The 18,610-nt window shown below is 50.1% G+C and overlaps 1 protein-coding gene across 16 annotated transcripts in view; it reads right to left on the bottom strand.

The window, feature by feature from the left end:
* ANKRD11 (ankyrin repeat domain containing 11) overlaps positions 1–18,610 on the bottom strand; it is a 236,433-nt gene that overhangs the window by 74,663 nt on the left and 143,160 nt on the right. Inside the window, exon 4 of one of the 16 annotated variants that reach the window (XM_077133303.1) lies at positions 5,142–5,295. The exons of the other annotated variants lie outside the window; for them this stretch is intronic. The gene's annotated coding sequence lies outside the window, so the exon portion shown is untranslated. The remainder of the gene's footprint in view (positions 1–5,141; positions 5,296–18,610) is intronic. 16 annotated transcript variants of the gene reach the window in all.

The following is an 18,610-nucleotide window of genomic DNA, read 5'->3' on the forward strand; positions in this document are numbered from 1 at the left end:
ACAGCAAGAGCCCAGGGCCCAGGGGCCTTCTGTGTCCGGGGGACAAGGCTGGACCTCTCCATGCAGCAGCGCCCCAGGCCAGCCCCAGCATTCCCCCAAAACCCTGCTCTACACATTGAGCCCCGAGAAGGCTGTACACAAAGAACTCTTAATGGCACAGCTAATTCTTCAAACTCAGAAAGCAGAGTGAAGTTGCAGTCTACCTTGAAGGCATGGGATACGAGTCGTTTGTGATGATGCACTAGAGAGAGCCTAACAAAGCGCCTCCATGGCTGCTTGTCTCTCATCATCCCCATGAGCCCCTCGCCTACTGGCGAGGCTACCCCACAGCTTGTGCCCTACGGCTCACACCGTTACTTTCCCGTCCAAGCTCTCCACGTTGAAAGTCTAGACACACAAAACAGAACCACTTTGTGCTGATTTGAAAGGATGTATATACCCTAGAAAAGCCATGTTTTAATCTAAATCTCATTTCATAAAGGCAGAATAATCCCTATTCAATACTGTATCTTTGAAACTGTAATTAGATCATCTCCCTGGATGATGTGATTTAGTAAAGAGTGGTTGTTAAACTGGATTAAGTGACGACATGTCTCTACCCATCTGGGTGGGTCTTGAGAAGTTTCTGGAGTCCTATAAAAGAGGAAACATTTTGGAGAACGAAGAAGATTCGGAGAGAGCAGAGAACGTTGCAGTACCACAAAGCAGAGAGTCCATGAGTCAGCGCTTTGGAGATGGAGAAGGAAAATGCCTCCCAGGAAGCTTCATGAAACAAGAAGCCAGGAGAGAAAGCTAGCAGATGACGCCGTGTTCACCCTGTGCCCTTCCAGCCCAGGGAAACCCTGAACTTCATCAGCCTTCTTGAACCAAGGTATCTTTCCCTTGATGCCTTTGATTGAACATTTCTATAGAAGTGTTTTAAGCGGGACATTTTCTCAGCCTTAGAACTGTAAACTAGCAACTCATTAAATTCCCCTTTTTAAAAGCCATTCCGTTTCTGGTATACTGCCTTCTGGCAGCCAGCAAACTAGAACACACCTTGTATGAAGTCTTGGCTAGACCTGAGTCATGAAGGTCTTAACTCACAAATACTCTCAAATAAACCACTATTTCCCACACCTGAAGTCTGTTTCACACTCCAACACCGGAATAAGAATGGGGGCGGCCAGAGCCATGGGCCAGGGCAGCAGCGGCCCCCACAGAGGGGACTGTGGGGAGGTGTGAATCCTACAAACTTACTCTAGTACCTACGATGGGGGGTGGGGGCTTACCTCACCCCACCCTGTCCTCTGACCCTGCCCATGGGCCTGCAGAGTGGGGCTGCCCGGGGCTGCCACCAGGCCATACAGCCCTGTCTCAGCATCTCCCCAAGTTCAGGAGGCAAGGATGGCGTGACTGTGGCCGAGGGAAAGGAAGCACAGGGCCTGATGGTGCTTGGGCTGACAGGTGGCTTCTGAGGGCACAGCCGCCCCCGCGGTGATGAGAGCCCATGTCCAGCCTTCTCTGAGCGCAGCAGAGGCAGCCCAGGCAGAGATGCACTGGCAGTGGGTGACCCCTGGGGGTCGCAAGGAGCTGGGACGAGGCTCTTAGCACTGCTTCCACATCTGGGTGTGTGCCTGCCTCTCACACCAGCAGGGGGCATGGGGCACGGGGCTGGGCATTCTGCATCAAATAAGCTCAGCGCCACTGCATGGCCAGTGTCCAGTGGCAAGACGACGTGTGCTGTGACCTGATCCTCCGACCCTGAGGCACGCATGGCTAACCAGGATCTGGACTTGACCACTTCCCCAGGCACTGCTTCAGCATCTGCCCCACATACGGGCGCGTGGGTCAGGGCTGCACTGAGCCCTCCTGACAGCTGGGAGCTGGCCACCATCCCCCGCAATAAAAATGAAGGACCCCCAGAGGAGCAGCTCTCTAACGGGCAGAAAACCATATGAAAACAGCTGACCCTGGTGGCAGGGCCACGGCCCAGCAGGAGCCCCTGAGGAAGCCACTGGCCCAGACCTGGAAGGGAGCTAGGGAGGGAGGGAGTTGGGGGGGCGCAGGATGGGAGTTGGGGGGGCGCAGCATGTAGCTTCAAACAAACAAGACAGAACCCTGGGTGAGAGGCAGTGCCCGAGCTTGGCCTGTGTTCTCTGTGGGGTAGTGCCCCTGTCTGTCCGCCGGTCCAGGGGATGTGCCGCAGAAATGAGGGAGCGAACAGCAGCCACCAAGGGCCTCCCAACACCGTCCCTCAGAGATGTAAGGAGACGGGACCCAGAGCAGAAAAACAGCCACAAAAGGGAAGTAAAGCACTGGAAAGGATTCTTTTACCAGTCAAGTCTAGAAAACTGCCAGGAAAGAGAAATAACAGATTAAGAAATTGAAAAGAGGGAGAAAGTCTAGGTCATGGAACACCAAGGAGCACGTCCCCCCACAGAGATAAGAACCTTGCCCTCTGAGGACGAGATGCAGCAGCTGCCAGGGAACCAGGCCACCCTGAAGGACGGGGTCCTGCATCGCCACTGGAGCAGGCCAGCATCTGAGACGGTCACCTCCAGACTGAAACCGCACGCCAGTCTGGCCACAGCTACAGCCACCTCGTACCCACCTGCATTAGTGTGACAGCCTCCCCAAACCTGAAGACATTTTAACAACATCAAGTGAGATTTTTAAAATGGTATCCTTTTCATAACGTGTAACGAGATGTGTCAACACTCAGGAAACCTGCAGAGGTGAGTGAGACCATGTTCCCCAACCTCGCAGGGCCAAGGCGCCAGGCCGCTGGACGCAGTGCCCGCAGGAGCCCACGCAGTTGGTCCAGGCTGTCCGCTAAGGCCCGCGGCAGGGTTAGGGCGTGCAGACCCTCCGCCCCGCCTCCCCAGGGAGGGCACGTTTCCACATAGTTCAGACAAAGCAGCACACTGCGTGCAAAGGCAGGGAAAGCCCCTGCTGTCTGTCTCTTATATAAGCCAGAGATCAAAGATCTGCAGGAATAAAAATCAACATCACTTTTCTTACCTAGTTTTTTTTTATACTTCTTTAATAAAATAGTAGTTTCTCATTAAAGTGGTATCATTGGTCACTGTACAATGCTTGTTTTTTTAATGAATGAAGTATTCCTTAGTTTCACGAGTTATAATTTTTAATATGATAATATGTTAACTATAAACCAAATAAACAAAAATGCTTTGGGGTCCTCAATAATTTTTTTGAGTATGAAAGGATTCAGCCAAGAAAGCTGAGAGTCTCAGCTCAAGAAAGTAACAATGAGAATCAAGCAAATAACAAGGAGAATCAAGGAAGGCTTGACATCAGGGAAGGATGAGACTGACAAGCAGCAGTGTGAACTACTGAACGACGGATGAACAGAAGATCAGATGGAACTGAGAGTAAGAGGCCAGGAGAGCAGTCTTTAAAAAGTGCAATACGGACACAAGTACTGGCAGACCCAAGAAGGAGCGCCATGCCCAAGAACCGGCCCTGGATTTACTCTGCAGGGGCCAGTAAACAGATGATGACGCTGCTTCCAACTTCCTCAGAGATCAAGAAATACAAAATAACTTCAAATGAGACAGCACTAGAAAGGATACGGGGCAAAAGAAGTGGCATCACGCTCTGATAAGAATGCACACTGGCAGGACAAAGCTGGTATCTGCTCCCCCTGACCTGCACAGGCCCCACAAGCCACCATCCGGACCGAGGCGCACAGCACAGAGGAGGCACAGGCGCCAGGGACACGGGCACAGCAGGGCTTCTGACAGACCCAGCCTGGCGTGTGATGCTCCGCTGTTAACGCTATTCAACAATGAAAACAAATAAAAATAAGCAGCACGAATGAACCACACAAATACTGTTGAGCAAAATACACTTAAAGAGAAACTCCAGGCAGGGAAGCAGGGGGGACGGCAGCTAATGCAAGATGAGTGCCTGGTTTCAGCCAGGCGTGGAGGGAAATTCTAGTCACGGATGGCGGGGAGGAGAGGGGACTGGACATTGCTAGGTGAACAGCATCTCCGGACAGCGTGTTTGCGGGGGGTGGGTTTGGAACGCACAGATTTATGCTGTACCTGTGTTTCGACAAATTAGTAAAAAAGTGAAACTAAAGAGATACTGACAATGAAATGCAATACTGATACTGAATGGGATCTAAGGATGAAGGAAAAAAAACTCCAAAGGACATTATTAGGACACAAGAAAAAATAAGAATCTAGAATGTAGGCTTTATACCATTAAATCTCTGGATAACTGCACTTAAGACGAATATTCTTGTTCACAAGAGATTGCATGGGGTGCTCTGTGTTCAGGAACAGGGAGTGTGCCACCTGCTCCCATGGTCACAAAATGGATTAGATGACAGATAAATAGATGGATAAAAAGAAAGAGGAAGAAAGAGAGAAAGACAAGGCAAAGGTGGCCAAGTATTAAAACTGGTGGATCTGGATATGACATGGGGGTATGCTGGGATTCTCCATGTGGGGTTTATAATATTTTGCAACTGTCCTGAAAATTTGAAATTATTTCAAATTTTTAAAAAGCCTCATAATTTACAGATCAGATACCTATGACCTCACTGATACTATTTTTGACCACAGAACCAACTCTGGTCGCGGCGCTCTGCCTTCTTCCAGCTCTCCTAAAGTAAGCAAGTATACTTTACTATTCCTGGTATATTTAGTGCCGTGTTCTTTGTGCTCTGTTGCTCTTTGCCATTTCACCATTTGGATGGCCAAGCGGCGTGTGGCTGCCTCCGGCTGTGCTCGACCACAGGGGCAGTGCCGCATCTGTCTGCACCCAATGCAATTCACGATGAAGTCGAGGCTCAGAGGCTTTGCTTACATGCTGCTCTGCGTGTTCTGAAGGCAGAGACCCCGTCTCCAGGTGGGGATCAGTGGGGACAGCCCCCAGAAGGCCCAGGAAGCATGCACGGCCAAAGCAGAAACCCAGAGCACCAGAGACTGTCCAGAGGCTGCCCACCACTGCCACCTGCGAGTCCTGAGAACACGGAACCACGCTGCTCAGGAAGGCCTGCTCAGGGGGGCATGGCCGTTTTAAAAAGCTGAACTGGTGATTACTATAAGGTTCTGGGCAGTCATTTTTAGGGAAGGGTTTTCTGAGCAGGGGCTACACACACCTGTTTGTTTTGTGCTGTTACTGACCTGTGTGTTTCTGTTTGTGAACTTTCGGTTACATGTCTTACAGTCAATAGCTGAAAAAGCAGCACAAGCGACATCCACAACACGGCTCACGCTGAAGTCACTGGGATTTCTGGCATGCGCAGCAGATGGGCAGGGCAGAGTCCATGGGAAACAGCTATGGGGGTGGGGGGGGGGAACAGAGATGACATGCTCACCGCAACAAGAGGAGAAAGAGGGGCAGGTGTGGGCCTTAGAGCTGCCTGGCCAGGAGCAGCCAGGAGCAGCCAGGACCCTTGTCCAGGAGTATGTGTGTGGGGGGGGTGGGGGCCAGGACCCTCACCCAGGAGTGAGATGGGACCTACACTCACGCGCCAGTGAGTGGCACATGGACAGGGGCAGGAAGGGGCACCCGGGCACCAGGGTCAGCGGCCTCCATGAGTGCTCTGACAGCAAACACAGCTGGGATGTGAGGAGAGAGAAGCGCAGGCTGCTGTGGAAATGTGCTTCCTATGAACCAACGGGATGTGCGAGGCTTGCACAACATTCAGAAATCCAGGGGCGTAATCCACCCCATAGAGCAGGAAATTCATATAATCCTAACAACCGGTACAGTTAAAGCAGCTGACAAAAATTCACACTCATTCATGATAAAAACTCTCAGGAAAAGAGGAGATTTGGGGAACTGTATCAACTTGATAATGAGCATCCACAGAAAAGCTAAATCACACGTAGAGGGACAACAGCACATGCTTCTGGAGACGGGCCGGCACCCACACCCACCCCAGACATAGTCCAGTGCCACCACACTCGACGGCGCAGGGCAGCCAGGAAAGGAAATGCAGGTGCACGCCTTGTAAAGGAAGAAAGAAAACTCTGCTTGTACGTCTAGAAAACGGCAAGGAGTCCACCCAACCTACAAGAACGAACTGAGTTCAGCAAGGCTGTGGGATGCAAGCTCAACACATAAACACCCATCATTTTTCTATGTACTGCAACCAACATGTGCAAGCAGAAATAAAAACATAACACCATTTACAACAGCTATACCAAAAGTAAAATGCTTAGACAGAAATCTAACAATGCTATAAAAACAAATTTTCAGGAAAAATGGGTAAACCACACCTCATCAAAACGACAAGACATCTGCTCTGTAGAAGACCTGGGCTAGGACCCAAGTCAGCCTGCAGGCAGGGGGGCTGCAAACCACCGGCCAGACGAAGAGCTGCTGTGCAGGATGAAAAACACTCAAGACTACACAGTAACCACCAAGAAACCTGATGAGAAAATCCATTTCACAAAGAGACGGACGGTAAACACACTCGGGAGAATATGCCAACAGCGCTGGCCGCCAGGGACATGCCAACTGGATCAGCGTGTGGGGCAGTGACACCCACAGCGGCTGCAGCAAACCTGCAGCCACCAGGCACACAGGCTGACATGGAGAGCCGCTCTGCACAGCTGTCCAGAAGCGCCTGATAAATTCAACAGGCTGACCACGTGGCCCTGCCACGGTGTTCTGGGCACTGACCCGCAACTTGAGCACAACTGTCCACAGCAGTCCACTCAGCACAGGCAAAACTGCAAGTGACCCTCCAAGAGTGGCCTTCAGACCTGCTCCAGTGGCACCACGTAGAGCCCCCCGCACAGCAGGGCAGACCCTGGTGTCCCCAACCTCCACGTCGAGTCCCCCACACCGTGGGGCAGACCCTGGCGTCCCCAACCTCCAAGCGAGACGAGCACAGGCGTGAGACAGGACGTGGCGCCATCCCTGCTGGCAGTTTCCATCCAGATTAGTGATGCCTGGGTGAGCCCTGCAGCATCCTGCCCTCGGCCCAGCCTCAGCGCAGGAACTGGGGACAGCAAGCGCCAGCGGCAGAGACAAGGCGGTCTGCGTGCTGGCAACAAGAGTAAGGGAAGAAATGAAAACCCTTCGATGCAATTCATCTATCACCTCAAAATTTTGAAAAGCTAAGTCACTTTTGATGGGGTCTAGAAAACTTACTGATGTAAAAATAGTAAAAACAGTCAAACAATCACATGTAGTTCATGAGAGGGCATGACTTCATCCCAGGCTCCGGTGGACAGAGGGAGAGGGCACAGCAAGACTGGGTCCCCCATGTCGCACCCCCAGAGTTAACAAGGCTAGGGACCATCATTGATGGGGGCTGACAAAACAAAGCCACACAGCCAGACTCTCTAAGGGCCTGGCATAAGCAGCACACCCATTCATGAAGGGGTCTTCACCAAAATAAAGAGGGAAAACCAAACCTCCAGATCCCACAGGAGAGCAGTCCTGGGGGGCAGGCTCTTCCGCCAAGCCCCTTGTGGACAGGAGAGCTGCATGAGAAGTACACACAGGGCACAGGTGGGGCACACGTGGGGCTGCAGGGAAAGAACTCACTGCTGACTTCCTCGCTGATGACAAGGTGAGTGTATACTGTATATAACAGCCTAAATAAAAGATGGTATTTAGCATCGTTTGCTCCTTCACTTTTTAGTGAGGCTAGAAAATTCCAGCAACATGTGTGGCTTACGTTCCATTTCTGCTGGACTGAGAAGACAAAGGACACAGCACTCCAGAAACAGCAGAAAGGCCAAGGGAAAAAGAGAGGGAGGGAAATTTATAGGTTAAAAGACATGAAACAATCACAATGAATGGACTTTGGAATATACTTCCAACAAAGAACTTTTCCTTTTTAAAGGCCCATTTAGGACAGAATCGGGACAGTGTCCTGGAGGAATCTCAAGGCGCGCGTGGCTTGATGGGGTGCCGTGCATGCTGGTTGGGTGGAGAGGTGTCGGTAGTGCTTGTTGTAGGTGAAATGGGACAACTTCTAGAGGAGAGGTCGGGGCGAGGCGATGGGTGGCGGCCCTCACACTCTGTTAGGAGGCGCCAACACAACAACTAAAGGAAACCTCAAAGACAAACTGCCAAAAAGACATTTGCAGCATGTGTCAAAGAACTGTCTTTCTTAAATCCTCAAGAATTCATAAAAGAAATAAGTAATTCACAAATAGCTTTTAAACATAAAAAAAATAGTAAAACCAACTCCAGCTGAAAGCAGTGGGCAGGGAAGTACCAGGGACTACATCTGTTACTCAGCTGTAAGAAGGGAACTGGATTTATGACAAAAAACCTACCTTTAAGAAGACACCCATATGCAGAGGTAAAAATGCCCAATATATTAAACTACCAAAAAACCCACAAAATTTTCAACTCAGGTTCTACCACTAGGCTGTGTGAAACTGGACAAATGACCTAACCTCTCTCAGCCTGATGTTCTCCAGTGCAAAGTCCAATGACTTCTGTATTATTCTTTCACAGTCAGTTTATACCCACAGTCTGAAAGATCAGTCAACTCACTAGTTCAGAAATTACAAAAAAATACAGAATCTTTACAATCAGGAAAAACATGAAAAAGCAAAGTGATAATGTCTATCAGAAGACATGTGCAGATTCTACTCAATTTAATTAATGGTTAACTGTCCCCTAAATATATTTACAAAATGGTGCAGAAACAAAAAAGAGAAGAGTTATACAGGGATTTAGAAGGTGCTGAGAAAAGGCTTACATATTTAAGACAACTGATTCTGACCGACAGGACTTGAGGAGTCAGCAGGGCCCACAGCTGCGCAGACCAGCATCCACAGAGTCCACACCGTGGGCATCACCATCGGCAAAGCTCCTGGGAGAGGGGCAGGGACGCAAACTCATCTCTCGCCCTCACTGCACAGGAACTCGGGGACCCACACCGACCGCCACGCCCAGTGTGCCTGGGCTCCCCACCTGCACGTGCAGCCCCTGTTGTGTGTCCAGAGAGACCAAGGCCCCCTCTGTTCCCAGCAAAGGTGCCTGCACCTCTCCCACGCACTCCCCAGGCCCCGATGCCCGGCGTGTCTCTCGCGTGCAATGCCTGGGGCAGGGCAGGCCGGTGTGACCTGGAAATAACTAGACCTGGAGAAGAGATGTGTGCTCAGGCTGCACCGCAACCTTGGGAACAACATCCTGAGGACGCATCTCATCACGAGGGCTGCCCAGGGTTGGCCTGGGTGGTGACCAGGTCAGTCTCACAGAAGTGCCAGCTGCAGGGTGTGCCGTGGAGAAAGGGTGTGCCGAGGGGCGTGCACCCAGCGAGTGCAGCATGGCTGAGCCTGCTCCTTGCGCCGGAGCAGAGTGGGCAGAGGGGACAAAGGGGGAAAGGGCACAAGGGGAAAGGGGGAGAGGGACAGAGCTGCAGAGCCTGCAGCCTCTTGTGGGCGCTGGGAGCCATGGGCAGTCCCACGTGGCCCCCAGGCCTGGTCACTTCTCCACGCCACCACAAGTGCCCAAACTCCTGGAGCTGCCCTTGTCTCAGGAAACACTGCAGGTGGAATGTGGGACTCTAAAGGCTCCCGCGGGGTGAGAGTCAGACCAGAAACCACCCAGCGCCCTCCCTGCATCCTGCTTTAGCCCATCGTAAAGTCAGTCTGGCAGCCGAGGCCGTGAGCCACTCCTCTCCCCACGTTGGTCCCTGCCGGCTTCCTACAGCATTGTGGTGAGAGCTGGTCACAGAGGGTGAGCGCGGGAGCCAAGTCTGCCATTAGGAAAGCCGGGTCGGCCCCAACCCAGGGTACCACAGGGCCTAGGCTTAGGCGCGGCAGTGCCACAGCACAGGAGAGGTGCTGCTCAGGAGCCGGCATCACGCTGAGCCAAGAAGCACACAGGCTACGCACGACAGAAGATCAGCAAGGCAAAGCCGCAGCCACGAGCTGAGGAAGTCCCTACCGCAGGGACAAAGCTGCAGGGAGCCAAGCACCCCTCCAAGGAAAGCAGCACCGCTGCGCACAGCGCTTGGCCTCCGCGTGTCCCCACACGCAGCGAGGATGCACCAGGGACACTGGCCAGCGGCCATGGGGGGCTGGGAGACCCTTGCCAAGCACTGGTCTTCTCAAGGACGGCCTCAAGATGCCTAACTCCTGGGCGGACAGACGGGGAAGGCGCTGAACACAAGGGTAACATCTTAAATACACAACTTTCTGTTAGAAAACACCTGCAAGACCACGTGCCCAAACCAAACAGGCTAACCAGCAAGGGTGCTCTGGAAAGCAACTGAATCACAGCCTGGACAGCAGATCCTCGCTGAGGTGTGTCTGTACTCACTCTTGACTCCATCATTGTTTTCGCTGACACTGTATGAGCTGAGCTGACATTACCAGCCACTCAAACAGATGCCCGTGTTCACCAGATGCCCATGCACGGGGTAGCATGCCCTGCCCTGGCCATTCACACTCACCCTCTCTGAAGCGCAGCAGCAGCCCCTGGCAGGAACCCGCCTACAATGCCCTGCCAGTGCCTAGGCCCCCTAGCTGGGAGAATCCCCTGCTCCTGTGCCCAGCTCTGCAGACATGTTTTCATAGCCAGCTGTCCACACTGGCAAGAGTCACCTCCATGAGGCTTGAGGGGGTCCCTACTCCCAGCTCCTCCCGACAAGGAGCCAGGTTCTCCCACCTGGCTTATGCCTGTCCATCCCTCGCCCTGGGAGCCCCATGCCTGGTGGGGGTCAGTTCCGGCCTGGACGTGCCCTCCCTGGTACCCCGTTCTGTGCCATCGGCCCACAGAGGACGCCTGGCCAGCAGCACCACGTCCAGCGGGAAGCCCAGCGGACCCTTAACAGCCAGGGCTTCCCACTGCCTAGTGCCTGTCCCTGCGAGGCCCCCGCCCCCGCCACTGCCTGGAGGGCGCTGCGCAGTGCTCCTGGGCTGCAGAACAGCAGCATCCCTTGGGGAGAGCTCTGTCTGCCTAGAAGCACACTGCTCACTTGTCCTCTCAAACAGCAGACCTTCTGCAGAAAATGCCTACTAAGGAAAAAAAGAGAATCACCTACCATCTCTGATTTCCTTACATTTAGATGATCAATAATTCCCTCACTTAACTACAAGGTTCTCCAAGTGGCTGCTTAGAGCAAAACAAGCCTAATCAGCAACAACTAAATCATCCAGGAATAAACCTATAATGCACCAGACACCAGACACCTCATTTCCCAGTCACCTCCAACTAGTCCTCACTGGGCTTGGGCGTGGAGGCCGGGGGTGGGTGGCGGGGCAGCGGGGGCCCCGCGGAGAGGCTGTCCATCCCAGGGTTGACCTCTGAGCCGGGGCGAGGAGTTGGGTCAGTGCTCGGAGGCAGGACTTGTGCCATCTGAAAACTGACAACTGCAGATTCTCACAAACGTCACAGAGGCTCACCCCGCGGGAGGCCGCAGACCAGGGCAGCCCGCTGGTCCCACCTGCTCTCCCCTGCTTGCGGACACACGAGCACAATCACCACCACGGTGATCCTGTGTCCACTGCTGCCGAGGCCACCAGCGGGTTCTGCGGTTACAGCCCAACAGCCTCTGGACAAAGCTCCAGCCACTCAGAGGCGACGCCAAGAGCCGGCAAGGGGCCACGGCCTAGTACAGCAAGTACGGAATGTAATGCACACCTGAAACAGCAGCCCAGGAGCCCTTCACCTGGTGACGAGGCACGGGAATGCAGCTTCTGGAACCCCAAGCCTCTGCTTCCCCGCTCTTCCCCGCATGGGCGGCCTGGGTCCTGGCGCCCCGGGTCACTCTGCCCACGGGCTGGGACCCAGCCTCACGCAGGCCGAGTAGGAGAGAAGCTGGGCCTCGGGCTCGGGCAGCGCTCAGCCATGGGAGGGCTGCAGGGTGGCTGCTCCTTCCCAGAGCGCACTCCAGCAGCCGGAAGGAGCCCGACTGAGATGGGCTCGGACGTTTTATGATTTCCTCCCAAGAAACATTTTTGAGCTAACCATGTAAGAATCCAACAGCAACTAATGTGTCCTTAGAAGCGTTTGAGGCATGCGGAGCGGCGGAGGGGCCGGTCCTCCCAGCACCCCCAAGGCCCGCACCTGCCACGTTGTCTAATCCTAAACTACATGTGACCTGTCAACACAAGATGCATTTTTACAGGTGTTCACACAATATACAAACCTCAACAAATTGCATGAATCCTCCAGCAACCTTCTATCACCCTCAAGATTTTCTGAGATGCAGCCACGATGATACACGTAGTTCTATTCACTGATTGTAGTACAATACTCGCCTAAACATTTCCATTCTACTTAAATTTTCCACAACTCTTTGCTATCACAAACAATGCTACAATGAACATCTGACTACACATTTCTTTACACGTGTGCAAGAGTTTCTAATAACGTTTTTAAGTAGAAATGGGACTGTAAGGAAGTTAAATGCTTTTAAAAACCTGATGAACTGTAAAATCGTGTAGTCATTCACCAACATGCCTTCCGTCACTTCTGATCACAGCACATGCCTTCTGCTGTGAGATTATTAGGACATCTTGGTCAGATATGGATAAACTGCTACCTTGTATAAAACAAGACTTGTGGAACAAGATATGGCACTACAAAAAGTCAGTAATTAACAATTTTCATTTTAATAAAAATTGTAACTCAAGGGATAATCTGAGGCTCTCTGTGGACAAAGCACTAAGATGGCTGCACCGCAGCTCAGATGAAGGAACCAGGACCCAGAGAGCTCTGAAACCAGAAAACCATCTGAAATGACAAATGTACAATCCACGGCCTTTCCCTGGCCCTCCAGGGAGCCCACAGCCGACAAAGGTTTAAAGTGTGTACAATGGGGGAAGGCGACGGCTGGATGCCCCCAGGTGAAGACTTAGAGCACTCTACTTTCCAAACCCAACTTCCAAATATCCCAAAAGTTCACCAGCACAGCCATACATAATCACTAACAGGAATGACTCCAAAGTTTCTTTACTATACAGTCACAATAAACCATGAACACTAACCCAAGTCCTATGAACACTGCTCATGGCAACATCTTAAACAAGCAAACAAAAAATCAAGACTTTCACGGAGAAAAGACTAACGGCCCAAGTCCAGAGTATGTTTCTGAGGAGAATCAGACAGGTGAGACCATTGAAAGCTCCATAGTTTCACTGCATTCGTGAAATACAGAGATAAGAAAACAATTATGGAGATCTATTTCTGTCTATATTAAAACTATCAAGGGACTTTTCTTTTTTAAGAGAAGGGAGGGGGGTGCACAGGTAGCTGAGTGGTTAGAATGCCCGCCTTCCATGCGGAAGACCCGGGTTCAATTCCCGGACCACGCACTGCACCCCACCCCTACCGAAAAGAAAAGGAGGTAGGTGAAGTAATCCGATAAATAAAAATGGAGCAAACAATGTAAGTTAGAGCTGGGCACTTGTCTGCCAGTCCCCGAGTCTTCCCACAGGATGTGGGTGCCGAGGCGGAAGCCGGGCCTAAGCAATGGCTCTACACAAGCAAGTGTGCAGCGGCATCAGCTCACCTCTGAAAGCTGATGTAAAAGCAAGGGCCATCCACTGCCTCCCTATCTGTCCCACCCATTCTTAAATCACACGGCTAAAATGCTGAGTGCAATTCAGGACATGTGCGCATGTGCTCCTGACACCTGTGTGAGGACACGCCCAGGGAGAGCAAACCACACAGCACAATTCTCTCTGCAGAAACGTGCGTGCAGGCGAGAAAAGGCCCGGGGACAGAAGAATCGGTGGCACAGGACAGCTACCCAGGGCCTTCTGGAACCTTCTAGGCTGACTCACCAACTGGACTTCGAAGCCCAAGACCAGTCCCTACTGAGAGGGAGCCAGCCTGGAAAGAGAGGGCTGCAGGGCTGCTGCCTGGGAGAGTCAGCCCCTGGAAACTGGTTCCAGGTGATCACCTGGGAAGTGGATGCAGCATCCATCCAGGCAGCTTTCCTTCGGAACCTATTTTTATTTTTCTCTGAGGGACATAGTTCGTGTGACCTTGGAGAAGAGAAAATATCAAATTTCCTATTGATTTTTGAGACCTTGGAAAAAAGTAAGTCTAGGAGAAATCACAGAATCAGTCAAGGGTGCCAGGCTTACCGAGATAACCAAGCATGGGCTACAAAAGGAGCAGCAAGGGCAGTCTTCAAAAGAAAAACAAAATAGCACAACTTCCTAAATTCTAGCATTATCTTCATTAAGATTGTAAACATCTATCTTATCATGTTTTCTCTTTTTCCTTCATGCAACATGGTCAAGAATGCTTTTCCTTGTAGTTCAACCACATCTTCTCAGCATTATAAAGAAAACGAGGCAAATAAATCCCAAGTGTGAGCTGACATCCTTAAGACCAACAACAAACTTGATATTTCATGATGCAAAAAATCTATTTATTGGTTCGAAAGATATCCTGTAGTCTGATCATTAAAATTAAATGCTAAATATCAGAAAACAACACAACTGCATGTTAAAACATGAGATGCAGTTTTCACTCCACTTTATAACCCAAGGGTTGTTTTTTTTTAACCTATGAACAACAGTTCTAAGTTAGAATGTCTCCATCATTTTTGCGATAACATCCAATGTGGACCCCAACTGAATTTCCACGTTACAGTCACTAGGGTTACCTTAGAAATTGTGTTTTCAAACTGTAATCCACAGACATCTGGAAGTTTCTTAGGTAGAGGGGGTAAGGAAGGCAAGCAGCCGGTCTCTGCGTCCCTCATCATATCACTGTTAAGTCTAATGAACAGAAACCATATCCCAGGCACTGCGTGAAGAACTCTGATCGACTGATTTAGCAATGATACCATAAGGCACCAAAATTACTCCTTCCATCCAAAGATGAAGAAACTAGGCTTAAGAACCCTGACTAATTTGGCCAGTGTCCCAGCGCTCCAGGCCATCTGGCCCTAACCCTAACTCTCTTAGCCACTACAACAGATTCTCTAATCCACATTTCAAAAGATCATCTCGTCTTCTATTTTATATACTCAAGTTCCCGATATGACATTTAAAAAAATGATTTTAAGATGTGGAAAATTTCAAACATACAGAAGTAGAAAAAACAGCTTAATAAATTCTCATGTACCCATTTCTCAGCTTCAACAATTGTCTACTCAGGATCAATCCTGTTTCATCTATACCTCTACGAAGTAGCTGCTCACCCAGGTATCCTGATTTTGTCCACAAATATTTTATTGCATACCTCTAAAATCTTTAAGGCAACCACAAATCATTCTAACATAATTTTAAAAATATAATCATAGTATTAACACATCTAAAAAGATTTATAACAATGTCTCCATATCATCAAATATCTAGTGTTCAAATTTCTTTGTCTCATACTCTTTTCCTCAGTATTTATTTATTGGAATCAAGTTCCCAGTGACAGCCACACTCTGCAGTCAATGAAATGCACACCGAGTTTGTTTTCACCTACATTTGTCTGTCCTCTACTTTTTTCCTTGCAATTTATTTGTTGGAGAATCAAGTCACTGTTGTGCAAAGCACCCTACAGCTTGGATTTCACTGTCTGCACCATCGTGCTGTCATTTAATGTGGGAATCTGTGTTGCTACTTCCCTGGACAGTGGTCAATATGGAGACTTTCTGCCTTTCCCATCTATATGCTTTTTACATCTTTTTTTTTTCCCTCCTTATTACCCTGAGTGGAATCTCCAGTCCACTGCTTAAAAGAAGTGGTAAGAGCTGCCATCCCTGATTTGTTTTTACTTTTTTGGGGGAAGTCTTTACTTTTTTTTCCCCCGTAAGCACAGGGTTAGATATAGGTTTTATCAATTTAAGGAAGTTTCCTTCCATTCCTAATTTGCTTAGAGTTTTTATGCAAATGAGTACTGAATTTTGTCAAATGCCAGATGATGTACATATGAATCTACTGAGATGATCACATATTTTGCCTTTATTCTGTTAATATGCTGAACTGCATGATTTTGGATGTTGAACATTTCATTTCTGAATTAAACCTTATTTGATCATGATATAGCTGCTGAATTTGATTTATTTATATAATGTAAGTATTTCTGCATATGTATTCATGAGGACACATTCTGTAATTCTCTTTTTTTGTAAGGGCTTTTTCAGGAGGGTACTAGGGTTATAGTGATCTTAAAGCACAAGCTTGCAACTTTCCTACTGTTTCATATTCTGAAAGAGTTCATGTCAGAGTGGTTTTATTCTACCAACAATGAGGAAGCTACTACCTTCAGGTAGATTCAAAGTTTTTACCCTCCTAATAAATCCAAATCTACTGTTGACAATTCCCAACACTTATTATTTCTACGCCTCGGAGCAATACAGGTCTCTTCCTTCAATGAGATACTTTCAAACATGAGAATGCAGCTTTTAGAGTTGCTTCTGGTGTTCTTCTCCCTGCGGCTCTCGGGGTCTCTGGTCACGCACTACCTGCATGGCCTGGTGGACACAAGGCCCGGCCAGCAGCTGCCTCCTTCTTGACTTCTCTGCCCTGATCTTCCAAAGACACCTATAATCTCCAACTGCTGTAACTGCTTCTGGTCATTTCAACACTTCCAAATTTGGCAGTTACAATAATTGCTTGCCATTCAATATAATTAGTGACTGTAAAATGTCCAGAAAATGTTGCATCTGGTTTTGAGGCTGGAAGTGCAAAACCTTTTCTTTCTCCCTGAGAGTGCGCACTGTGGGGCTGGCTGGTGGCTGCCTAGCCGCGGTCCTTGGTGTGCCGTGGCTTTCCTGTCACGTGGCTATGTCCCCTGTACTCAGAGGGCCTTTCTGCAGTTCTCTCCCCCGACTAGCAAAGGGAGCAAAGGGGTGGGAGGAAGGAAAGTGAGGAAGAGAAGGCTTACACCACGCAAACCCAAAAAAGGGCATCTTCAAGAGGCTTTATAATTCTGAACTCATAATGCAAAACTAATAGAGATACACACATCTGCTAGCAAATCTAAAAGGGTTTTATTTGAGTGATATCTGTTCCTAAAAAGACACAAATTGCCATTTATAAAACTCTACCTTAACTGTTTTGAAGATCCAGCTATTTCAACTACATTCATGGCAAATTCTTTCGAGGTAAAAATCAACTCCGATTTGTCTTTGTACGAGTGATTTCTTAAGAGCCAGGCTCTGCAGGTATTCGTGAAACAGAACAGCTGGGGTACGAGATTGGAGGGAAGGCCCACACAAACCTGGGCGCCTGCTCCTGTCCAGGGTGCCGCTCCCTGGTGAGAAGCAGGTCACGGCGTGGCGGCACCTTCATGGAGAAAGAGAGACTGGACAGTCTGTTCACCCCAGAGGCTCACTGTGTGTGCTTTCTAGGACAGATCTGAAACACCAAGGCCAGTATGGAAGTGGAGAGTGGCTGCAGGCACGCTTGTGGCCCCAATGAGCCCACCTGCCCTAAGCCGGGCACGGGGCAGAGGAGCCGTGGTGTGGGGAGGGCTGTGGGTCCAGCACGTGGTCACCCCTGCCCTCCAGAGACGCTCTGGAGCAGGGTTCAGGAGGTTTCGCGAAGTGTACCCTCAGAGAGCAGCAAGCGCGTGCCAACAACTAGAACTAAGGGGTAACCCCCAAACCCCGTAAATCCAGGACCTGGGTTTAATAATCCACTGCAAATCACGCCCGCAGGGTGAGTCACTTTCCTGAGTGACACTACGGGGTGCTGCTAACGGAGCCAGCCTGAACGGATGGCAGTACTTCACAATTAACTATGGGAGAGCCCCAGGCTGAGACTATCCAGAGATACATCCTTGCTGCAGAGGGGCCTGGCCGGAGGGTGGGGCGGGTTGTGCGAGCAGCTGGCCCCAACATACTGCCTCAGCACAGTCTCTCTTTTGTCTGTGTCTGTCTGTCTGTCTGCACACACTCATGCAGAGTGCCCGCTCCTTGTCTGAAAGCTGCCTCATCCTTCAGGATAAGCCCGGGCACCATGGCCCGAGAATGCAGGCAAGGGTTTGCGCTGCCTCGGGAAGGCTGACTGCGGCCCTCACACTACAGGAGGCCGAGAGAAACCAATGTGAGGCGAGAGAGATGAGATTTTGTGGGCAGCATCTCAAATCAACAAGAGGTGAAAGAAGCAGATACAAGGTGGAGACTTGGGAAGCCTTGAAAATTTGATCTGATTGGATTATTAGGCTTGTTATGAAAACTGCCACTGAAAAAGAACAGTTGGCAAAGTGAAAGCATGGCTGGAAGCAGAAACAAGCTCAGCGTACCTGGAAGAGGAGCAGGGCGGGTGCTCCAAGGCCCTGAGGTCCCCTCCCTACACGACCAGGCCTAAAAACCATTCCAAGGCATAAAAAGGAAAGTAAAGAAAGTAAGAGAAAAAAGCCCACAGGGGCCCAGGCTGCTCCGAAGCCACCGTGCTGCCCGCGGGGGTCACCGAGCCAAGGCACCAGGGGAAGGCCAGCTTGCTACATGGGCACCCACTGAAACAAAGGGCAAGGCTTCCAAATTCAGAGAGAAAGAAAGATGGAGCAGAAAAAAATGTAAAAAGGTAAAAAGGAGAGAAAAAAGGCAAGCCAGAACAATAACCCCCCAAAAAAGCTCTACCACAATATGGTAGAAATAAACTGTTTATTAAATATAAAAATAAGTTGTCTTCTACTTGGAGTGCTGCTATAACAAACACCAGGGACAGGCCGGCTGGCACAGGGGAACTGGCCGCCCCAGTTGGAGCCA

The sequence above is a fragment of the Tamandua tetradactyla genome, chromosome 16 (genome assembly GCF_023851605.1).
Source record: "Tamandua tetradactyla isolate mTamTet1 chromosome 16, mTamTet1.pri, whole genome shotgun sequence".
Lineage (NCBI taxonomy): Eukaryota > Metazoa > Chordata > Mammalia > Pilosa > Myrmecophagidae > Tamandua > Tamandua tetradactyla.